Raw genomic sequence first — 16,953 nt, 5'->3', positions numbered from 1 at the left:
TGACGTAGAAACATTTATGGAGAAAAATTAGTTGCCAGCAGGTCAAGCTCGATCTGAAGTGGGGCTCGACGACAGTGGGCTGATGAAGAGTGGGGCTCCTTCAACTGGGCAAGATGGCAAGTTAGATCCACCCAGGGATTTGACGTAGATGACTTCAGCTCAATGGCAGTGGCAGTTGCAGTCTCCCCAGCTCTTTGGAGAAAAATGTTAGGAAAATTGTCTAAGTCCCAGCTCTTGCAGTTTGGGCAGGAGAAGTACAATCTAACATCAACCATGGGTCCAGGATATGGACAGCACCCCTTGAGGGTTAGGACTTACTTCAACAGAAGCCAGCCACAGGATCCAGGGCAGGTTAAGTTGAAATGGTCAGCTGGGCAGCTGCAGGAAGAGAGGCTTCCAGAAGCTTGTTGTGTTCTTAGAACCTAAACAGGATGTCAGCCAACAGACTCTTGGAGGCACTCACTTAAGGGATCCTTGGTTCAAGGCAAGTAGGTCTAGGTTTCCTTCAGGTTATTCAGACAGCATGGCAGTTATTTTTCTGAATCTTCATGGGTCTAGGAATGTTCTGAGGAGAGGTCTTTGGGATTCACCTTTATACTTAATGCCAGCTTGTAGGTATAGGGCCATCCTTTGCCCACCCCCTAAACCAGTTCTGGTCACTTCTTCTCCTTCTCGTATCACTGGGTTTTGGAAACAGCCTGAATAGAAAAACAAAAGGAGACAGGCATAGGCGCAAGCTTCATCAGCCAGTGACAGGTTAGGCATTCTTTGAAGCTCAGCCCCCAGGTCATTCTGTCAAGGGAGGAGACCTTCGTCTCACACCCGTAGCTGTTTGTCCACTGTCTGGAAGCAATACACATCTCCCCACAGGGGAGTAACCTGGGGTCATGTGACAGCTGGGCACCATCAGGAAAGTATTTTGATTTTAGGCAGGAAAATTACAGCTTTCTAAAAGTATAATTTTCAAAATATTATTAAAAAATCAGACTTTACCACCAAATTGAATTTTAAATTACCATTAAAATTAGTCATTGAATAATTTCTCCAGCTAGCCATAAACTGTTTAGCACATATTAAACGTAATAATGTAACCAATGTTCACCTATAAGAGAGCCACCCTTGTCACAGTGAAAATGACTTTGAAGGTTTTTCACTGCCAGGACATGTAAAACATGCTTGCCTTTAAATATCATGTGCCCTGCCGTATCGCCATTTAAAGTCGACCTTAGGGGTGATTTATAAGTATTAAAAAGAAATGTTTTAGGCCTGGTAAAAGGTTTATTTTGCCAGGTAAAAATGAAAGTGTAAAACTCCCTACCCAGGCTGTATTGGCAGGTCTGGATACAAGCTCTACAGGGCTTCCGTAGTGGGTGGCATAATTGAGCTGCAGTCCACTCACAGCAATTAATTTCCTGGCCCTGGGTACAGATAGTACCATATGCTAGGGACTTTGTAAGTAAATTAAATGTGCCAATTAGGTGTGTGCCAGTTTTACCCAGTTTGAAAAGAACAGCACAAGCACTCTACTATTGGTTAGAAGGGGTCAAATGCACAGAGTCATACGGCCAACAAAAAAATCTGTTCAGCAACAGAAGACAAATATCTGGGGGAATACCAAGCTAAAAAGTCTTCTCCGACAAATAATAAAAAATAACAGTAGCCCCTTATGAAAATTAAAATCAATTGCTTCATTTTTATGGCTCCTTCTTTAGGGATCTAGTCTTCCCAGTGACCATTTCTGGGGCTTTGTATCAGGCCTCATCAGGGGAAGTAAACACTATATAAATGCGATACAAATGAAAATGTGTTGTTATTCTCCTCTGCGCAGACTTGCTAAACGCTGTTCACACAAAATTGTCAGTATAACAGAATTGCAACAGTATAACATACCTACAGGAATCAGTACAGCTCTTTTCAAAATATCAGATTTTGTATAAACAGCATTAAATCTCACAGCAACTTACAATTGAGAGTTTCATTAAATTTTCATATTTAAGCGCCTCTCACAATAATTTTGAGAGCATATTGAGAGAACAGTAGGAGACCTTTCCGCACAAGTGAGGTGTCAAATGACTCGATTTCGAGCGTCATGTTTAGCTATTCAGGGCGTTACTTAACATTTTAGGCAAGAGGGGTATACCACTTTTTGCCACTACTGTGAACCCTTACTTTTTATTGACTAGAACAGACACCTTGTTGCGCAGTGCTAAAAACAGAACCGTGCTTTCTTCATTATGGCGGTACATGGTGACATGACACATATTTGCCTTGCGAAAATCAAAAAGCTGAAATCACCAATGCTTGAAGCTTGACTTTCCTGGTAAACCGATTGATCTACATTTAGCAAGACAGACACATCAAATGTAATATTGCAAGTTAATCAGTGCTAAAGTCAGCCCATCCTGTGTTACATCTTTTTTTTTTAATAACAAAAACAAACATTTGTAGCATTTAATAATTAAAGTCAAGAGTGTTCTAGAAAATAGAAATTATAATGATTAATAAATATTTATATCATGATTAAAAATATGAAGTCTGCAAAATGCAGAGACTTTCAATTGTTCACTAGTACGATGGATTCTTTCCTGGACTACGCATGTGAATGTATCGGTTCTTCACACAGGAACTCATCGGTGCAAACGCCTCCCGTGTGTACATGGAGTGTGCGCTCACATCCTCCTGCGCTCTTCCTGGACATCCCTATGACGTCACCCTCTGCCCCCCCCAGCCCCCTCCACCGTCCCGCGTGCGCGCGCTCCTTCTCTCTCCACCCCCCTCCCGGCGCGCGCGCCCGCCCTCGATCCTGGCGTTCATTTCATTCCTTCTCCTTCATTCCGGGCATTCTTCGCATCGCTCGCGCCGCTCAGCACGTTGCAAATAATACAGGAGAGCGGGGCAGGGCCAAAGGGAAGCGCCCCATGCGGACCCCCGACGGCGCCCACCTGCACCCCCCTCCAAAAAAGCACACCCCCCGCCTATAGCGCCCCAAGAGCTGAGGAGGGGGCCGAAACTTTCCATCTGGCTGAAATACCAGGATTTGCAGAGGTGCCGGGGTAAGTTTTTTTGTGTTGCTTTCTGATACTGTGGGGAGCTGCAGCATGGAGAGGGGGCCTGGTGCAGTTAAATAAATACAATTGTGCCCGAAGCACCCCCACCTCCTTAGGTATGGACAAGGGGCGCTGGGTGGGGGCTTTGCAAGTTATTTCACGGAGTTCTGCTGCTCCTGCAACAGGCTGCTGCTGCTCTGACTGACTTCCTTCCCTGAGTCACTGCTGCTGCCGCCTGAAAAAAAAATCTGACATTTTTCACATTTTTCCCGGAGAAGGAAGAACTTAGGAACTGCCTGAGCTGTGGCGGCTTAGAAATAAAAGGCCCTCCTCGTATTTTTTTGTTATCTGACTTTTTCACGCATCTTCGGGGTTCGGCTGCTGTTTGTTTGAATTTCTCTTTGCTAGGAAAAATCTGAAAGATGTTTGGTGGTTGTTTTTCACCGAGACAGATGAAAGCAGGAATGCCGTCTTCTCCCCCTCTCTGCTGCAGGGCCTCGGACACGGTGCACGGTGGAGCGGACGCTTTCAGGGAGGCAGCAGAAGCTGGCAGCCGCGGGGAGCCCGGGGGAGGCAGGCATCCGGCGCTGGGAGGTTCACCCCCTCGGTAGGCAGTCAGCAGGCCACGGCCGTGTCCCCTTCCCTCTCCTTGTCAATGCTGTTTTATTAATTATTTTGCTGTGCTCCCAATTAACAGGGCCGTGAGCTGGCGCACCCGTTGTCTTGTTATGCGTTTTCACATCGTCTGATGCCTGAAAAAAGCATCTTGTTTACGTTTGCGGCACCCAGGAGTTGGTCTGGAAGAAAAGTGCATCTGGCATGTGGCTATCTGCTAGCAGAAAGTAAACAAAGGTTAAATATTAAAGTGGCTGAAAATAGAGGGAGCCCTTCTTTAAATAGGACTAGGTGGCATGTGTGCCATCTGCCGGTTTTGTACTACTATAATTATTGATGACTTTGTAAACAATGCAGCTTCTGACGTTTAACAGGCGAAAGGCGGAACACTCGCTACCGCGACAAATTAAAACAAATACACTTTAAAAACAAGAGTAATGATAGAATGTGTACTCTGGATGTACCGCCGCAAGAATAGTGAGTGACTCGCATTTGTTTGCATGTAGAGAACCTGTCGAATTTCAGACATTCGCTTGCCAAACATTGTGATTTTCAAGAACACCCAAGAGATTTAGTAGCAAAAAGGCGGTGGCTTTTCCGTGTTTGACAATGTTGAGAGGAGGACCAACACGGTAGATATGAAAGAAATAAAAACACCATGAAAAACAATAATCATTTTGGATACATCGGAGAGCGTGTCACTTTTAAACCTGGCAACTGAAGTGGGGTGACCGAGCCACCTGCCTATTTTTGACTTGTATGATGGTCGACGACTTTTTGAAATATTTTCAAGGCAAATAGGCAAGATCCCGCTAGCCCCATAAAGTATATTCGAAAAACAAAACTCCATGTAAAATCACCTGTGCTTCGGTTGTGGACGCTGAACAAATCATGGTACTTTATAATTTTTATACTTATGCAGTTTCGGGTTTCTCGCCTGGTGACCTGCTCTGCGGCTTTGTGCTGTTACATAATATTACAGAGTCACAACGTGTGTACTTCTGGCCGAAGAAGTCACCTTTTTAGGGAATGTCAACAGCAAACTCCCACCATTATTAGCACGGGGACCCTCGTCATGGCCAGCATTTATAAGATTGAAAACATATTTATAAAACAAAAGGTGGGCTGTGGAGACGAGGGAATTGTAGTGTATGCAGCTGCTGCTGTTTAATTGGACCTTGGCAGTTTGAATACTGATTGGGTGTGAAGTGGTACAGGACAAAGCAACCCCCCCCGTCCCGCAGCCTAGATAAACCAGCCCGAGAGGGCCTGGAGCCCTTGTAACTCACAATCTCATCGGGCCTGGAGCGGGTGCGTCCTGCTGGCACTTAGAGAGATGCCAGCTACAGGTGGTTGCACAGCACAGTGCTGTGAAGCCACCACGCTATGCGGGCAGCTCGGGCAGTACAGTTCACCTCAAACGATGGACGTGGGCAGTGAGAATTTCTCCCTTTATTTCCGCATTTAGCTATTACCACCATCGAGCTGCGTCCACATAATGTGCACGATAGACTTTCAGCAGCCTGTTCCACACTGCTGTGTAGGATGTATTAAACGCTCCAGGGTTTACAGTTATTCTGTTGACAATATTACCAGATTAAATTCGCGGAGGGATGGTCTCTATTGAAAATGACGGGCTACACTTATAGTTTTGCACTCTGGCATATCCGGCCTTTGTCCATTCGTTGAGTTGTTCTGCCTCATTCAATGAACACAAACTTGTAAACCCTTAAATAATAGTAAGCCGCCACCCGCTTCTGTATAAGCTGGGGTATTAAAGCGGGTTCGTACAGTTGTAAACGGTGCCGTTGGGCTTTCTCCATCACGTGGTGACGCTGCATGCTCTTTTGCATGTTTTTACTCGTATTTTACATATCATGCCACCCAAATGTATGACTTCTAGTGGCAATGTAAAGAACAAGCGTATCTTTTATCCCTTTCAGTTTTACTCTTTTTTTTTTAGCGACCTAGGGATAATGAAGGACCAAGTGAACTTTATTCAGTAATTTAAATGGTTAATAAAAATAGCATTGGCAAAGCCATTAGGTCTAACCTTGGAAAATTTGCATTTTTTCTTAATTCAGATTTTTTTTGTCTGCCAAGATGTGCATTAGGCGATACAAGTTTAAAAATAATAGTAATACTCATAAGTAAAAATGTTGCCCTCTCAAGGCGACCTGTATATTTATAAAACGTAAACATGGACCCATCACAAAAAATATATTAAAACACACCACGAAATAAAAGGAGTAATTAAAGAAAAGATTGGTCTACCAATTTTAGCCCTAAAGTGAACTACATTTTAGGCAGATCCGCACATCTGCGGATGTGCACATGTGCAGAAGCTAAATGCCGTCACTCACAGTAGAGACAGTGCCTGAAGTGGGCAGACCTTTTCTTCCAAATGTATGCTTTGGTGGGATGCGGCAAAACGTAAATGACACTTGAACAGTCCTGTGGATGAAGAGGGCCCACCAAAACCTGTGTGTGTGTGCGCGCATGTGTTTGTGTGTCGGGGAGAAGAGTGTAAAAATCTATTTCTAGAAAAGCCCTAAAAAACTCGAAGTGATTCTAACTTGCGACCCACAGCCTGCATTCAGCCCTCATCAGCAAGTCCTTAACCCACTGAGCGATCTTTCTAATCGGTGAAGGTGATGTTTAATGCCCATTCAAGGTTTGAATAGATCAGTTTGTTCTGCTGTAGCTATAAAGTATATAATGGTCTGTTTATCATTCATTTACACCGTTGTCCTCTTCTAAGATGCTTTGTATGTTTACAATACTTGTATTTTGCATTGAGTTTATGTACCAAGATGTTGTTTTAAAAGGTTTAAATATTATTTCTGGATATTCTGTATCTGGACCGCCTATCTTCACAAATGGGTAAACAAACACACATTCTTGCGACTGGGTTGAAGTTACTGAACTCTTCCTGCACTTCCTGTAGGAACTGTAGCAAGAGGTGCATCGCGCGTCCCCCATCATTCAGCCCTTGTCATATTTTTGAAATATGATGCTTTCATGACATACTTGCCGTTTCAGAGAATGGTAAGTGAAGAGGTGGGAGAGAGGGATATATTTTAGGCCCATACCACTAGCATGTAACTGGAACCGGAAGTGAACGTTGCAGGCATCGCTGTGAACTAGGCCCTTTGTGCATTCCTAACTGAGAGGTGTTTGCACAGGAGCGGTCGCTGTAATTTGAAGCTCGAGTCTGTTTTCAAGGGAGGCGACTAGCAGGTTTTGCATAACGTTACTGTCAACGGCTTTTTTGGTGTTTGCTTTTCTTTGACGGAAGGAAAACTACCACATATTCATGTAGGTTTCTTTTAAAAAAATAAAAAAAAGACTCGATCGTTCTCCAAGAGCATATCAGACTACTGCGGATATGCAAAACTATTGTATTTGCCATTTTACAATTTTGTGGGCAAATAGTGCAATAATACTTTGGAGATGTAATGTGGAAGGCCTGTTATCGAATACACTTCAATGTCACACCAGGGACAGATTGTGCACTGTACATATACAAGTAACAAAAGTACCTCACGCTAGCACAACACAACATAAATGCTAGCTAAATCACCAACTAAACCATGCCAGTCATTCTGTCCGACTAAAGTCTAGCGTTAATATAATTTATTCTTCCTTAGGAAACTAGGCATAGCAAATCCTGTGCTTTGAGCACTATACATCACTATGTTGAAAACCTAGTGCTAGGTGAAAAGCAACTTTTTTTTACATGTTTATATTTTTTGAGTGAGTACATGTGCTTCATGAACGGCTCATTAACCTGATATTATCTTGGAGCACATACGTGGCCTTTTTGTAATATATGAATACAGAGCTTCTATCATCTCGTCCCATGACAGTGCAGCCACGCCTTCAGCCAGATACCACCCTCTTGCAAACAATCCGCTTCCGTTGATCAATGCTTGCATAATAATTTGCTATTCCCGAAAAAGTGTTAAGATTTAACTTTGACCTTTCTCCAAATAACATTTCACAGGTTAGGTAACTCTGGGAAGCTGGTGTCTGCTTCATACCAGTGACTGACATCACCAACAATCTGGTCTTCAGATGGAACATTATATTTAAAAGAAAGCTCAAAGAAGCACGCAGTCGAGCAGTCTGAACAACGTAGATATTTGGTTTTAGGGGATTTGACTCTTTCATATGTTGCTTTGAGAATCTTTACTAAGTGCATGCAGGGAACAGTTAATAAGAGTTAATATTTCTCAAATGTGTACGTTGTTGTATTATGAGCAAGTGCCATTTTTATAAGAAAGTGTAATTTTTAGCATTGGCTTTAGTCAAGACCTTTTGGTTTTTCTTAAATTAAATATATATACTTATATTGGCTTTGTGCCATTCCTCTTTATCAATTGCTCTGTTGTATCATTTATATTTTTCTTCCGCCTATAACAACATACTCATGGAACAGTCGCTCAGCCCACTTTGTCGTTTGGCTAACTTAACTGTGAGTAACAGCACGCAGCTCTTTCACAACTAGCACATTCACACACAAAGTAGTCCTCTTCATTCGGAGGCTGCTATGACAATGGACATTGTTTGCGGCAAAAATATTTTTGCTTTTAGCCAATGATTTTTTTATACTGGCTGGAGCCTGGCCGCTCCTTCAATAATAATGCTTTACAAAAATCAAAACCAAACCAAGTACTGACAAATCTAAAGGCTTGAATCCAACCCCAGATCAGTTGGCTTTCCCAATGCTTGTTCTATTTCTTTACTGGTTTTATGGCGCAATTCAACTTGTTGTTGTGTCAGTGTAATACGTGTTTTATAGCATTAGAAGAATTGACTGAATTGGCTCTGAGTAACAATGGGTGTTATAGGCCTTTTGCTTCAACATTTCAGTGTTTGTCTTTCTGTTTCTTTATTTTTATGTTTAACATTCTACCCTCAGTGGGTGGAATGTTCTAGCAGCCTGATGCTCGGGCCTATGACTCAAATTCAGGGTATTTAACAACCAGTATAGTTCTCTGCAGCGGGCTATAATAAGTATCAGTAGTGTGTGTAATACTACAACAAAATGCACAACTTACAGAGAATGACCATTTAAGTATGAGTGAGTTATGTAGAACCTGCTCTGCATACTAGACATCACTTAACTACGGACAACATCAGGCTACACTCATGTCTCATCAGCGCACTCGTTACAACCTAGTCTATAATTGTTAGTTCAAGGTTATGTGTTTAGATATTTTGTTAACACGCTGTAAAATATACAGAGTGTGCTTTGGCTCCAACCACAGGGGTATTCATCTATCACCTCATGCTATTGGCTATTTGATGTATCATTTCACTTTCCGTGAAGGCATGCACAAGGAACTGTTTTACACGGTTTCTGACATTAATTTGTTTCCTTACATACACTTTTCCCAGTATTGGCAAAACCAGTAGGGCAGGGTTTGTTGCACAAACAGCCTTTGTAATGCCTATGCATTGGTACATTAAAGCCAGATATACCGGCTTTGCCAATGCTATTCTAATTTGCCCTTCCTCATTGTTCAATAGGAACGTTTTTGGGACTCTTCAAGGAGCCACCAAGACAGGTACATATGTGCTTTGTAACAGCAGGCAGCGTTCGTTATTGGCTTTACACCAGCGCCTCCATGGAGACTTTAGCATCTCACCTGAACAAGTGACCGCTGCGGCCTCTGATGCTGATGCACCCTACCAGAGTGGTATTCATTTTTGTGGGGGCAGAATCACCGCATGTGACATACAACATTTTCCAGACTGTCACAGCAAGTAAACATACTCTTTAATAGAACTCCATATATTCTCGAGCCACATTTTAGAAATACCTTGCCATGTCTGGCAATTAGACAAGGTCACTGTAGTGTTTACATTGTTACATAGTATTATTATGGCTGTGTTAAATGTTGCTTTATTGGCACCTATGGAGCAGAGAGTGCTTGCACGGTGCTCTATAATTAAAGTAACAATACAACTTTCATTTGAATTGATTACTTTCTGTCGCAACAGTGTAAACAGTCATTTAAACAGCGGCAAAACGTGTAAGTGTATCAACATTGTACAAACACTGTTCCTCTCTAATAGTTACAGGGAAAACAAGGACTAAAATACTTGTAATTATACACATGGAAGGAGCAAAGCTGAAAAGGAACTACTACTTTCTAGGTTTATGGAGAAAATACATTTCCAAAGGCTGTAGCTGTTAATTGAGTGAAAACATATTGAACCTGTACATTCTGGATGAGGCTACTCCTCACGATGCGTCCGTGAGGCTGCCCCTTATGTGAGCAACTTCCCAAGTATTATAATTCAGCCCAGCTCTGTTTGTAGCAAGGAGCTCACATGAAATCTCAAATGCACATCAAAATGAACTGGTTTTACTTAGGGGTAGGAAGAACAACCAGAGCTTGCCGCTCAGTCACCGAGTGCCATATTTCTTGAACAGTTGGTGATGTAAATGATGTGCACCATATAGTTTTCAGAAGAAAAAAAACCAGTAGCTTTAGCCAATAAAATTAAAATGGAACTTTATACCTCAGTTCATAACCGTAGCTCTACCGAAAACACGTAGCGAAGCGCATAAGCTAAGTTATGTCTACAGATGTGACTTCTGCTAAGTTTTATGCACGAGTGTGGTTGAAGAAGGAAGGGCGGCATCTGCATGCAGAGGAACACATTCAGCAAGCACAGGCTGATGCAACATGAACATAACAAGAGAAATCCAGCTTACCTCAAGCTAACCCTGCGGTTGTAATTTTGTTTTACAGAAAATGTCTTGTTCCGTTGCAAGTTCATGTTGGTTGTTGAGGGTTCGTGTTATTATTCTGAACTATATGTTCAGTACATGTCCATAATACCTATGTTTCAAGCCTAATGCTTTAAAAGGAAAAAAAAAAGACTGACGAAGGGTTGCGCTTGAGCTGCAGACCCTGCTGCTGAAAGGCGCAGAAATCCCCAGTGTCTCAAAACGACTTTATTTGAGCTGGCATTTATGAGGAGAATGCACTTCCATGGCGGAGGAATAAAAGAAGCCAGGTGTTTGGAATAGTCACTCCCCCTGGCCCGAATGTTATTAGAAAAGCTTATTGTCTAGGCCCTGGCTGTGGCAGTATGCCTGCCTCTGTTAACGCTCCAAGCCCAGACAGCTCGCCTCTAAAGTTGACATCTGGTTTACTCTTTGTTCACCTGTAGAAGAAAGAAAATGCAAATGGGAGAGCACGCCACAGCCCCTGAGCTCTGAAAGAAGCGCTGTTGACAGTTTGTCAAATAGTGCTGCTCGCTAGAGTCCTCGGCAGCGCCATTGTTAGGCCAGCAACAGGCAGCCAAAGATGGGCGCCATATGGCCCTTATATGCTTCAGATAAGCTATCTGTTAATTTAGCTTATCGGTGCGAGATTGTTATGTTTCGTGTCTGGATCACTAAGCATTACAGAGTAGGGTATTTTGGGTGCCAAAGCCTAGTGAAAGGTTACAGTCGCAGCGCAGGCGCGGGAATCCCATCTCCTCTACAGTGGCATTGAACACAGGGTGATCGTACATGCAAATAACCCAGGTAGCTTTGCAGTGTGATTTTTATGAAAATGGTAAGCGTTAATCACTAACTGAATTGTTAAGGGAAAAAACTGCAGCCACAGGGCTTTGTTATTTAATTAGGGACAAAGAGAATATTTAGACAGTTCATATGAAGCAAAAGGAGCTTTTACTGTACTGCCTTTTTATGCATTTTAAAAATCCTAAATTTAGGGCCAGATGTACTGCAATGGTGATCACAAAAAGTGGTCACCATTTACGTACCGATTTTTTGCGTCTACTGTTTTATTTTTCTGAACCAACCAACGTACTAATAAGATGTACCGCAAAATAGCAAATTGCAGGGGGCTGTAGAACAACCTCCCCAATTGATATTCATTAGGGAGGTCACATTTGCAACTCCTAGTGACTGATAGCAATGACACGAATGGTGGCCTGCAAGGGACAGCAGACTATTATCCCTGTGATAGTAATCCAAAAAGGAAAACTTTTTTTTGGTAAAAGCAGTCTATGGGGGTCATTCCGACCTGTCGCGGATGACGGAAGCACCGCCAACAGGCTGGCGGTGCTTCCTGGGCCATTCTGACCGCGGCGGTAAAGCCGCGGTCAGAAAACCGGGTCCGGCGGTTTCCCGCCGGATATCCCCCGGTTGCCCAAATCCGCCATGGCGGCACTGCAAGCAGCGCCGCCATGGGGATTCTGACCCCCTTCCCGACACCCTGTTTCTGGTGGTTTTTACCGCCAGGAACAGGATGGCGGGAACGGGTGTCCTGGGGCCCCTGGGGGCCCCTGCACTGTCCATGCCTATGGCATGGGCAGTGCAGGGTCCCCCTAACAGGGCCCCAGCCTGCTTTTCACTGTCTGCCTAGCAGACAGTGAAAAGCGCGACGGGTGCTACTGCACCCGTCGCACACCTGCAACACCGCCGGCTCCATTCGGAGCCGGCTTCAGTGTTGCAGGCCCCGTTCCCGCTGGGCCAGCGGGCGCTAACTTGGCTAGCGCCCGCCGGCCCGGCAGGAAAGTTGAAATGGCCCCAGCGGTCTTTTGACCGCAGAGCGGCCATTTGGCGGGTACCGCATGGCGGGCGGCTACTGCCGCCCGTCGCGGTTAGAATGAGGGCCTAAGTTTCTTCCATTTTGGAAAACTTCAGCAAGGGTAGATAATGGTATCTTGGATTATTGCGTACTGCCCCTGAAGCTTGTATCATGATTCCCGAAAGGGAAAAGGTCTAAAGGGCATGCCTTCCCCTTTGAGAATCACTTACCACCCCAGCTTGTGAGCTGGTAACTGATCAGTGGTATGCAATCAGATTCATAACTTATGGACTCGCAGTTTGTAAGGGATACCCCTAATTTGCCTCTTCCAATCAACGATTCAGTAGTGATTTCATAACCCAGTTTCCAATTCCAAAAGAAGTTTTGAAAACTACAAAATGAGATTAGTACATATCTAAAGTGTATTTGCAGTCTGCAGCCCTGTATTTTACAGAGTCAGAGAGTTTTTGATCCAAACATTCCTGTGCGCAACAGGCCCTTTGTCACAGTGGAAATGCAGTGATGTTAGTGTGTCAAAGGCTTTAATATATTTTAACCCATTATTCTTGTAGATACCCCTTGGACTTTCACCCTTTTGGTGGCCAACAACCTTTTTCCTTTGATCTTTTTCTTTCTCACCATTCTGTCACTTCCATGATTATCACTATTTCATAGTCCAGTTTGTCACTTTTTCTACCATAGATCTTGTGTACTAAACACTGTACACTTGCTGTTTCACCCAACCTGGCCCATGTCTAAACCTTCATTTTTGTAAATAGGTCTACAAGACTCAACCTTCAATGCAGTCCTCTCCCACAACATCTTCAACACCTATGCTCCTCATTGTAAACCATGCCCCCCCCTCCCCCCAAGATGTAGCCTATAATTACCAGCAGGTGTTACCAGTTGCACAAATGAAGGATCATATTTTATGCTATTTCACTTACAACTTGCAAAAGATCCTTTCTTGTCTTTACTTTTGCCACAACTGCTTTAGGTCCCCTCGTAAAACTTTCCACACCACTGTAATTGGTCCTGTTGCCACATGGCAAAACAGTTAGGAGCAGTTTATCAAGACTTTGCACTGGTGCAAAGTCACACAAATCAGCTCTAAGTGTTGGTAAATTATTTACTTTTTTACACTGGGAAGTATCCTTAAAAGTAAGGCAGATAACGCGTTGTGCTTCTCTGTTGTACTTTGCATCAAGGTGGTGTCCTATCGGTGGTACATGGGCACTCACCTGCTGTGACCCATGATTTTTCATGCAAAGCCCTAGCTACTAAAATTGTTATAGTTCTGTTCCAAAAATTAACACCTCCTTGAGGGAAGTAGGCAATATCTTTAATTTCTCCTAACCTTTCTTTCATTGCATGTGCGCTGCACTATACAGCATACATCCAATGTGTGAAAAGTTTACAGGTTTATCTAGGCATAAAAAAATGTGCACTAGAAGGGTATCCTTCCAATACGAAACCTATGATAAACAATATGCACACACCTTTACACTGTGTTGCAAAGATATGTTCTTTATGCTAGCCAGCTTGTTTGTGAAACTGTGGAGAGATAAGGAGGAGCAATGCCATTTCATAGTAGACTTGGTGAAGACTTTTTAACTTAGTACTTAAAGTACTCTGTACCCCTGTGTGTCAACAGACCATCTTTTAGATTTATAAGATATTCATCATGTGTGCTTTTAGTATACTTTGTACAACAAAATGTACTGAATGTATGAAATTATGGGTGCATGCATGTTTTAGGTTACCTTCTACCATGATGACCCACATTCAGGCTCCTTCCTCTGATTGAAGAACTCAAAAACACTCCCCCACCTCTATTGCTGATTCCCCCTTGCCATTTCCTGCTCAGGCTCATCAATGCACTCTAGCCATTGGTAGTTTTTTATTCCAATTTTGAATTTCTGTTGCTTATTCTAAGGCTCCAACTTTTCCAATAAGTCAGGAGACTTTGAGTCCTGTTTTCCTTAGAATTCAGAAGAGGACTCTCACAGTTTGTTGCAGATATTTTCAATTTCCATCATTATGGGCATTTTAGGACTTTATATGGTGATTAAAGACATGCAAACTATTCTTTTCACTTGCTCCCTAGACCAATGTCTTGCTTTTTGTCAGACAGACCCCACAAACTCTGACGTTTTTCTTATAAATGATAGGAATCCCATTCTAATGATCACATGCTACTGTTCCCCAAGATATGTGTACTTGGTATAATTCCCAAGCCCCTGACTGTGAGATACAAATTCTGCGTACTAGTAGGGGTTTTATTTAGCTGCCTCATATCCTGATGCAAGGTCATATACTAAAGTGGTGATCCAACTAATATTGGATATGGGCCTAAGGTATTTGGCAAAATTAAAATGAATGCATTGATCACTGTACAGAACATTAATATCCCACCCTGGATATTGCTTTCTGGGAGCCACCCAAATCGTCTCTGTCTTGCTTAGAGGTAGAAATCACTCAAACTGAATTGTCTTCCCATGTACATGATTTCACAGCATCATGCTGCACCAGCATTCTGAGTGTGCTAATAAAAGGGCGTATGCTCTCTTGCTACTCCACTTCACCTATGGCTACTGGCTCAGTTCACTTTGGCCCTCTAATCATCATAAACAGAAAAAATGTGAGTTAGTGAATCTGATAAATGATCAGTTGATCCCACGTGCTAATAAAGGTGGCAGTATTTTCTCCCTGACGTCACCCTAGAAATTTCTGAGCCCATTCCCCCCAAACTCTGCAATGGGTCTGCTAACAAATATTTCTGGCTAACTTTACAATGATTGTTTGACCTAGCAAATGGGTTTGAATATCAACACTGAAGTATTTGAAAAATGTCCCAGGAGGCTCCAAATCTAATAACGCTCCAAATCATGCCTTGAAACAGAATGCAGCTAGAAAGGTTAGGGGACTTGGATAATTTGGCATTGCTCTTCTTGCATCAGTGCCTAAATGTGCTAAGTTGCCTATTGCTGCAGTTCCTAATGCTTCTTCCTCCTTAGAGATGCCCATATGGCTTCCAGTATCTAGCTCAGGTCAGTCATCACACTTGGAGCCCTGTCAGGGTTGTAATATGTTTTTTTCCTATACACAGTTTTCTCTCCTAGGCTTAACGTTAGATCCTCCAACAGCTGCTCCATCTACTCAAATACCAAAGCCTTTTCAGATTGCAGATCCTCAGTTGTCTGTCGAGGACATTGTGCTGGCAATTGTTACCACTTTAAAGAAATTCTGCATTGTAAAAGAATTCTCCACGGAGGTGGTCAGAAAAATGAATCCACCATCCATGGTTCTGGCATTTCCCTTGACTCATTGCCTACTTTGTTGCTCTAAACTGTGCATCCAGTGGAACCTCATTGAAAAAGAGAAAAAAATCAGTGCAAAGTCATTAGGTTTTGCAGCACTTGCTCTGTGCATGTGAAATCTATTGTTAATATAATCTCAAAAGGGGCTTACATCCCGCCTCCATATTTTTCATTGGTTCCTGTGCTTGCCACTTACTTTTCCTCCATGTCTATTGGCTGTAGCATTCTACTTCCTGTTGTTCCTTATGTCTTTCTCTTATCAGTCTCCCGTGGCTCAAGTACTGTTTGCATCCTCTTTGTGGGACTTTTTTAATGCTTTTGCCTGCACAGCACTTGCCCTGTGCTTTATTTTTTACTTTCTGCCAAGTGCATAGCTCTCTACATTTTGCCTCTGTCTCTCATGTTGCTCCCCCACCCATTCCCCCTCCCATGCACCACTTCAATGACAAGCATCACCCATCTTGACACATCCCTGCTTCGGCCCTTTTGAGACTGCCAACATCTTGGAGTCAAGCAGAAGTTGCATACGTTCTACTTTTTAATCATGCACTAGCTCACATACATCACATTATGGCTCGTTTTATAGTTGGACATTACCTCATATATATCTAGGTGGGTGCGCTCATTTTTTCATACCACCCCATATAGATTACACATTAAGATTGAGGAAATCACCATGGCCACACTTTTGGCCATTAACATACTGTTTCTGTGGTGAACAGATTAGTGGTTTAATGCAGCACCCCGTGAGTCAGGTTTCTAACACATTGAGCGATGGCAGACAGAGAGGACGCCAAGAATACTTCACGCGAGGGGAGCCACACCTACCTATCAACAATCTTATCCATAAGTTTATTAAGAGAAAGTCTAACAGCTAACCATGAGCTTTTTCGAAAACCAAACAGGAGTATCATCTTTGACACATTTTAATTTTGTTTTGCTTTGGCACTAATGTGCTCCTACTTTCTCCGCTAATATTTTCCTGCAGGCTTTCCCTGCATTCTCATTTGGTTACATTTGTCACATTTACTGTACTGGCACGTCTTCAGAATCCCTATGCCCTACCACCATCGGGTACTTCATATAGTTATAGTTCCCTTTGCTGGTTGTAGGTCCTTATTACGTTTGCACAACATTCAATAACTTGTACTTTATGGGCCTATGGAACTTGATGTGACAATAAGGTCACAACCCAACTTTGTTCATGGAACCTAACTGCTACTGGATGGGAGCCATATAAATTATAAATTTGTATTTTCATGCACAGTCCTTGTTAGTTGAACGCTACACCTACATGAACTCCAAACAGCATCTCTTTGCAGAAGCATTCCAAGAAAAATGCCCTGCCACTTTACCGCACTATTCTGGCTCCAACATGATGGTGATTGCCTTTGACACTAACCAACA

At 42.9% G+C, this 16,953-nt stretch overlaps 1 protein-coding gene across 6 annotated transcripts in view; it reads left to right on the top strand.

The window, feature by feature from the left end:
• The first annotated feature begins 2,788 nt into the window (after positions 1-2,788).
• TEAD1 (TEA domain transcription factor 1) overlaps positions 2,789-16,953 on the top strand; it is a 380,567-nt gene continuing 366,402 nt past the window's right edge. For 2 of the 6 annotated variants that reach the window (XM_069223584.1, XM_069223582.1), the window contains exons 1-2: positions 2,883-3,053; positions 3,541-3,654. The gene's annotated coding sequence lies outside the window, so the exon portion shown is untranslated. Of the gene's footprint in view, positions 3,054-3,540; positions 3,655-16,953 lie in introns of those variants that run through there. The other 4 variants (XM_069223579.1, XM_069223581.1, XM_069223580.1 and 1 more) reach the window with 3 other exon arrangements.

This window comes from Pleurodeles waltl, chromosome 3_1 (genome assembly GCF_031143425.1).
Source record: "Pleurodeles waltl isolate 20211129_DDA chromosome 3_1, aPleWal1.hap1.20221129, whole genome shotgun sequence".
In the NCBI taxonomy this organism is placed as follows: Eukaryota; Metazoa; Chordata; class Amphibia; order Caudata; family Salamandridae; genus Pleurodeles; species Pleurodeles waltl.
Note: the sequence above shows the minus strand (reverse complement) of the source record. Positions and strands in the feature narration are given on the sequence as shown.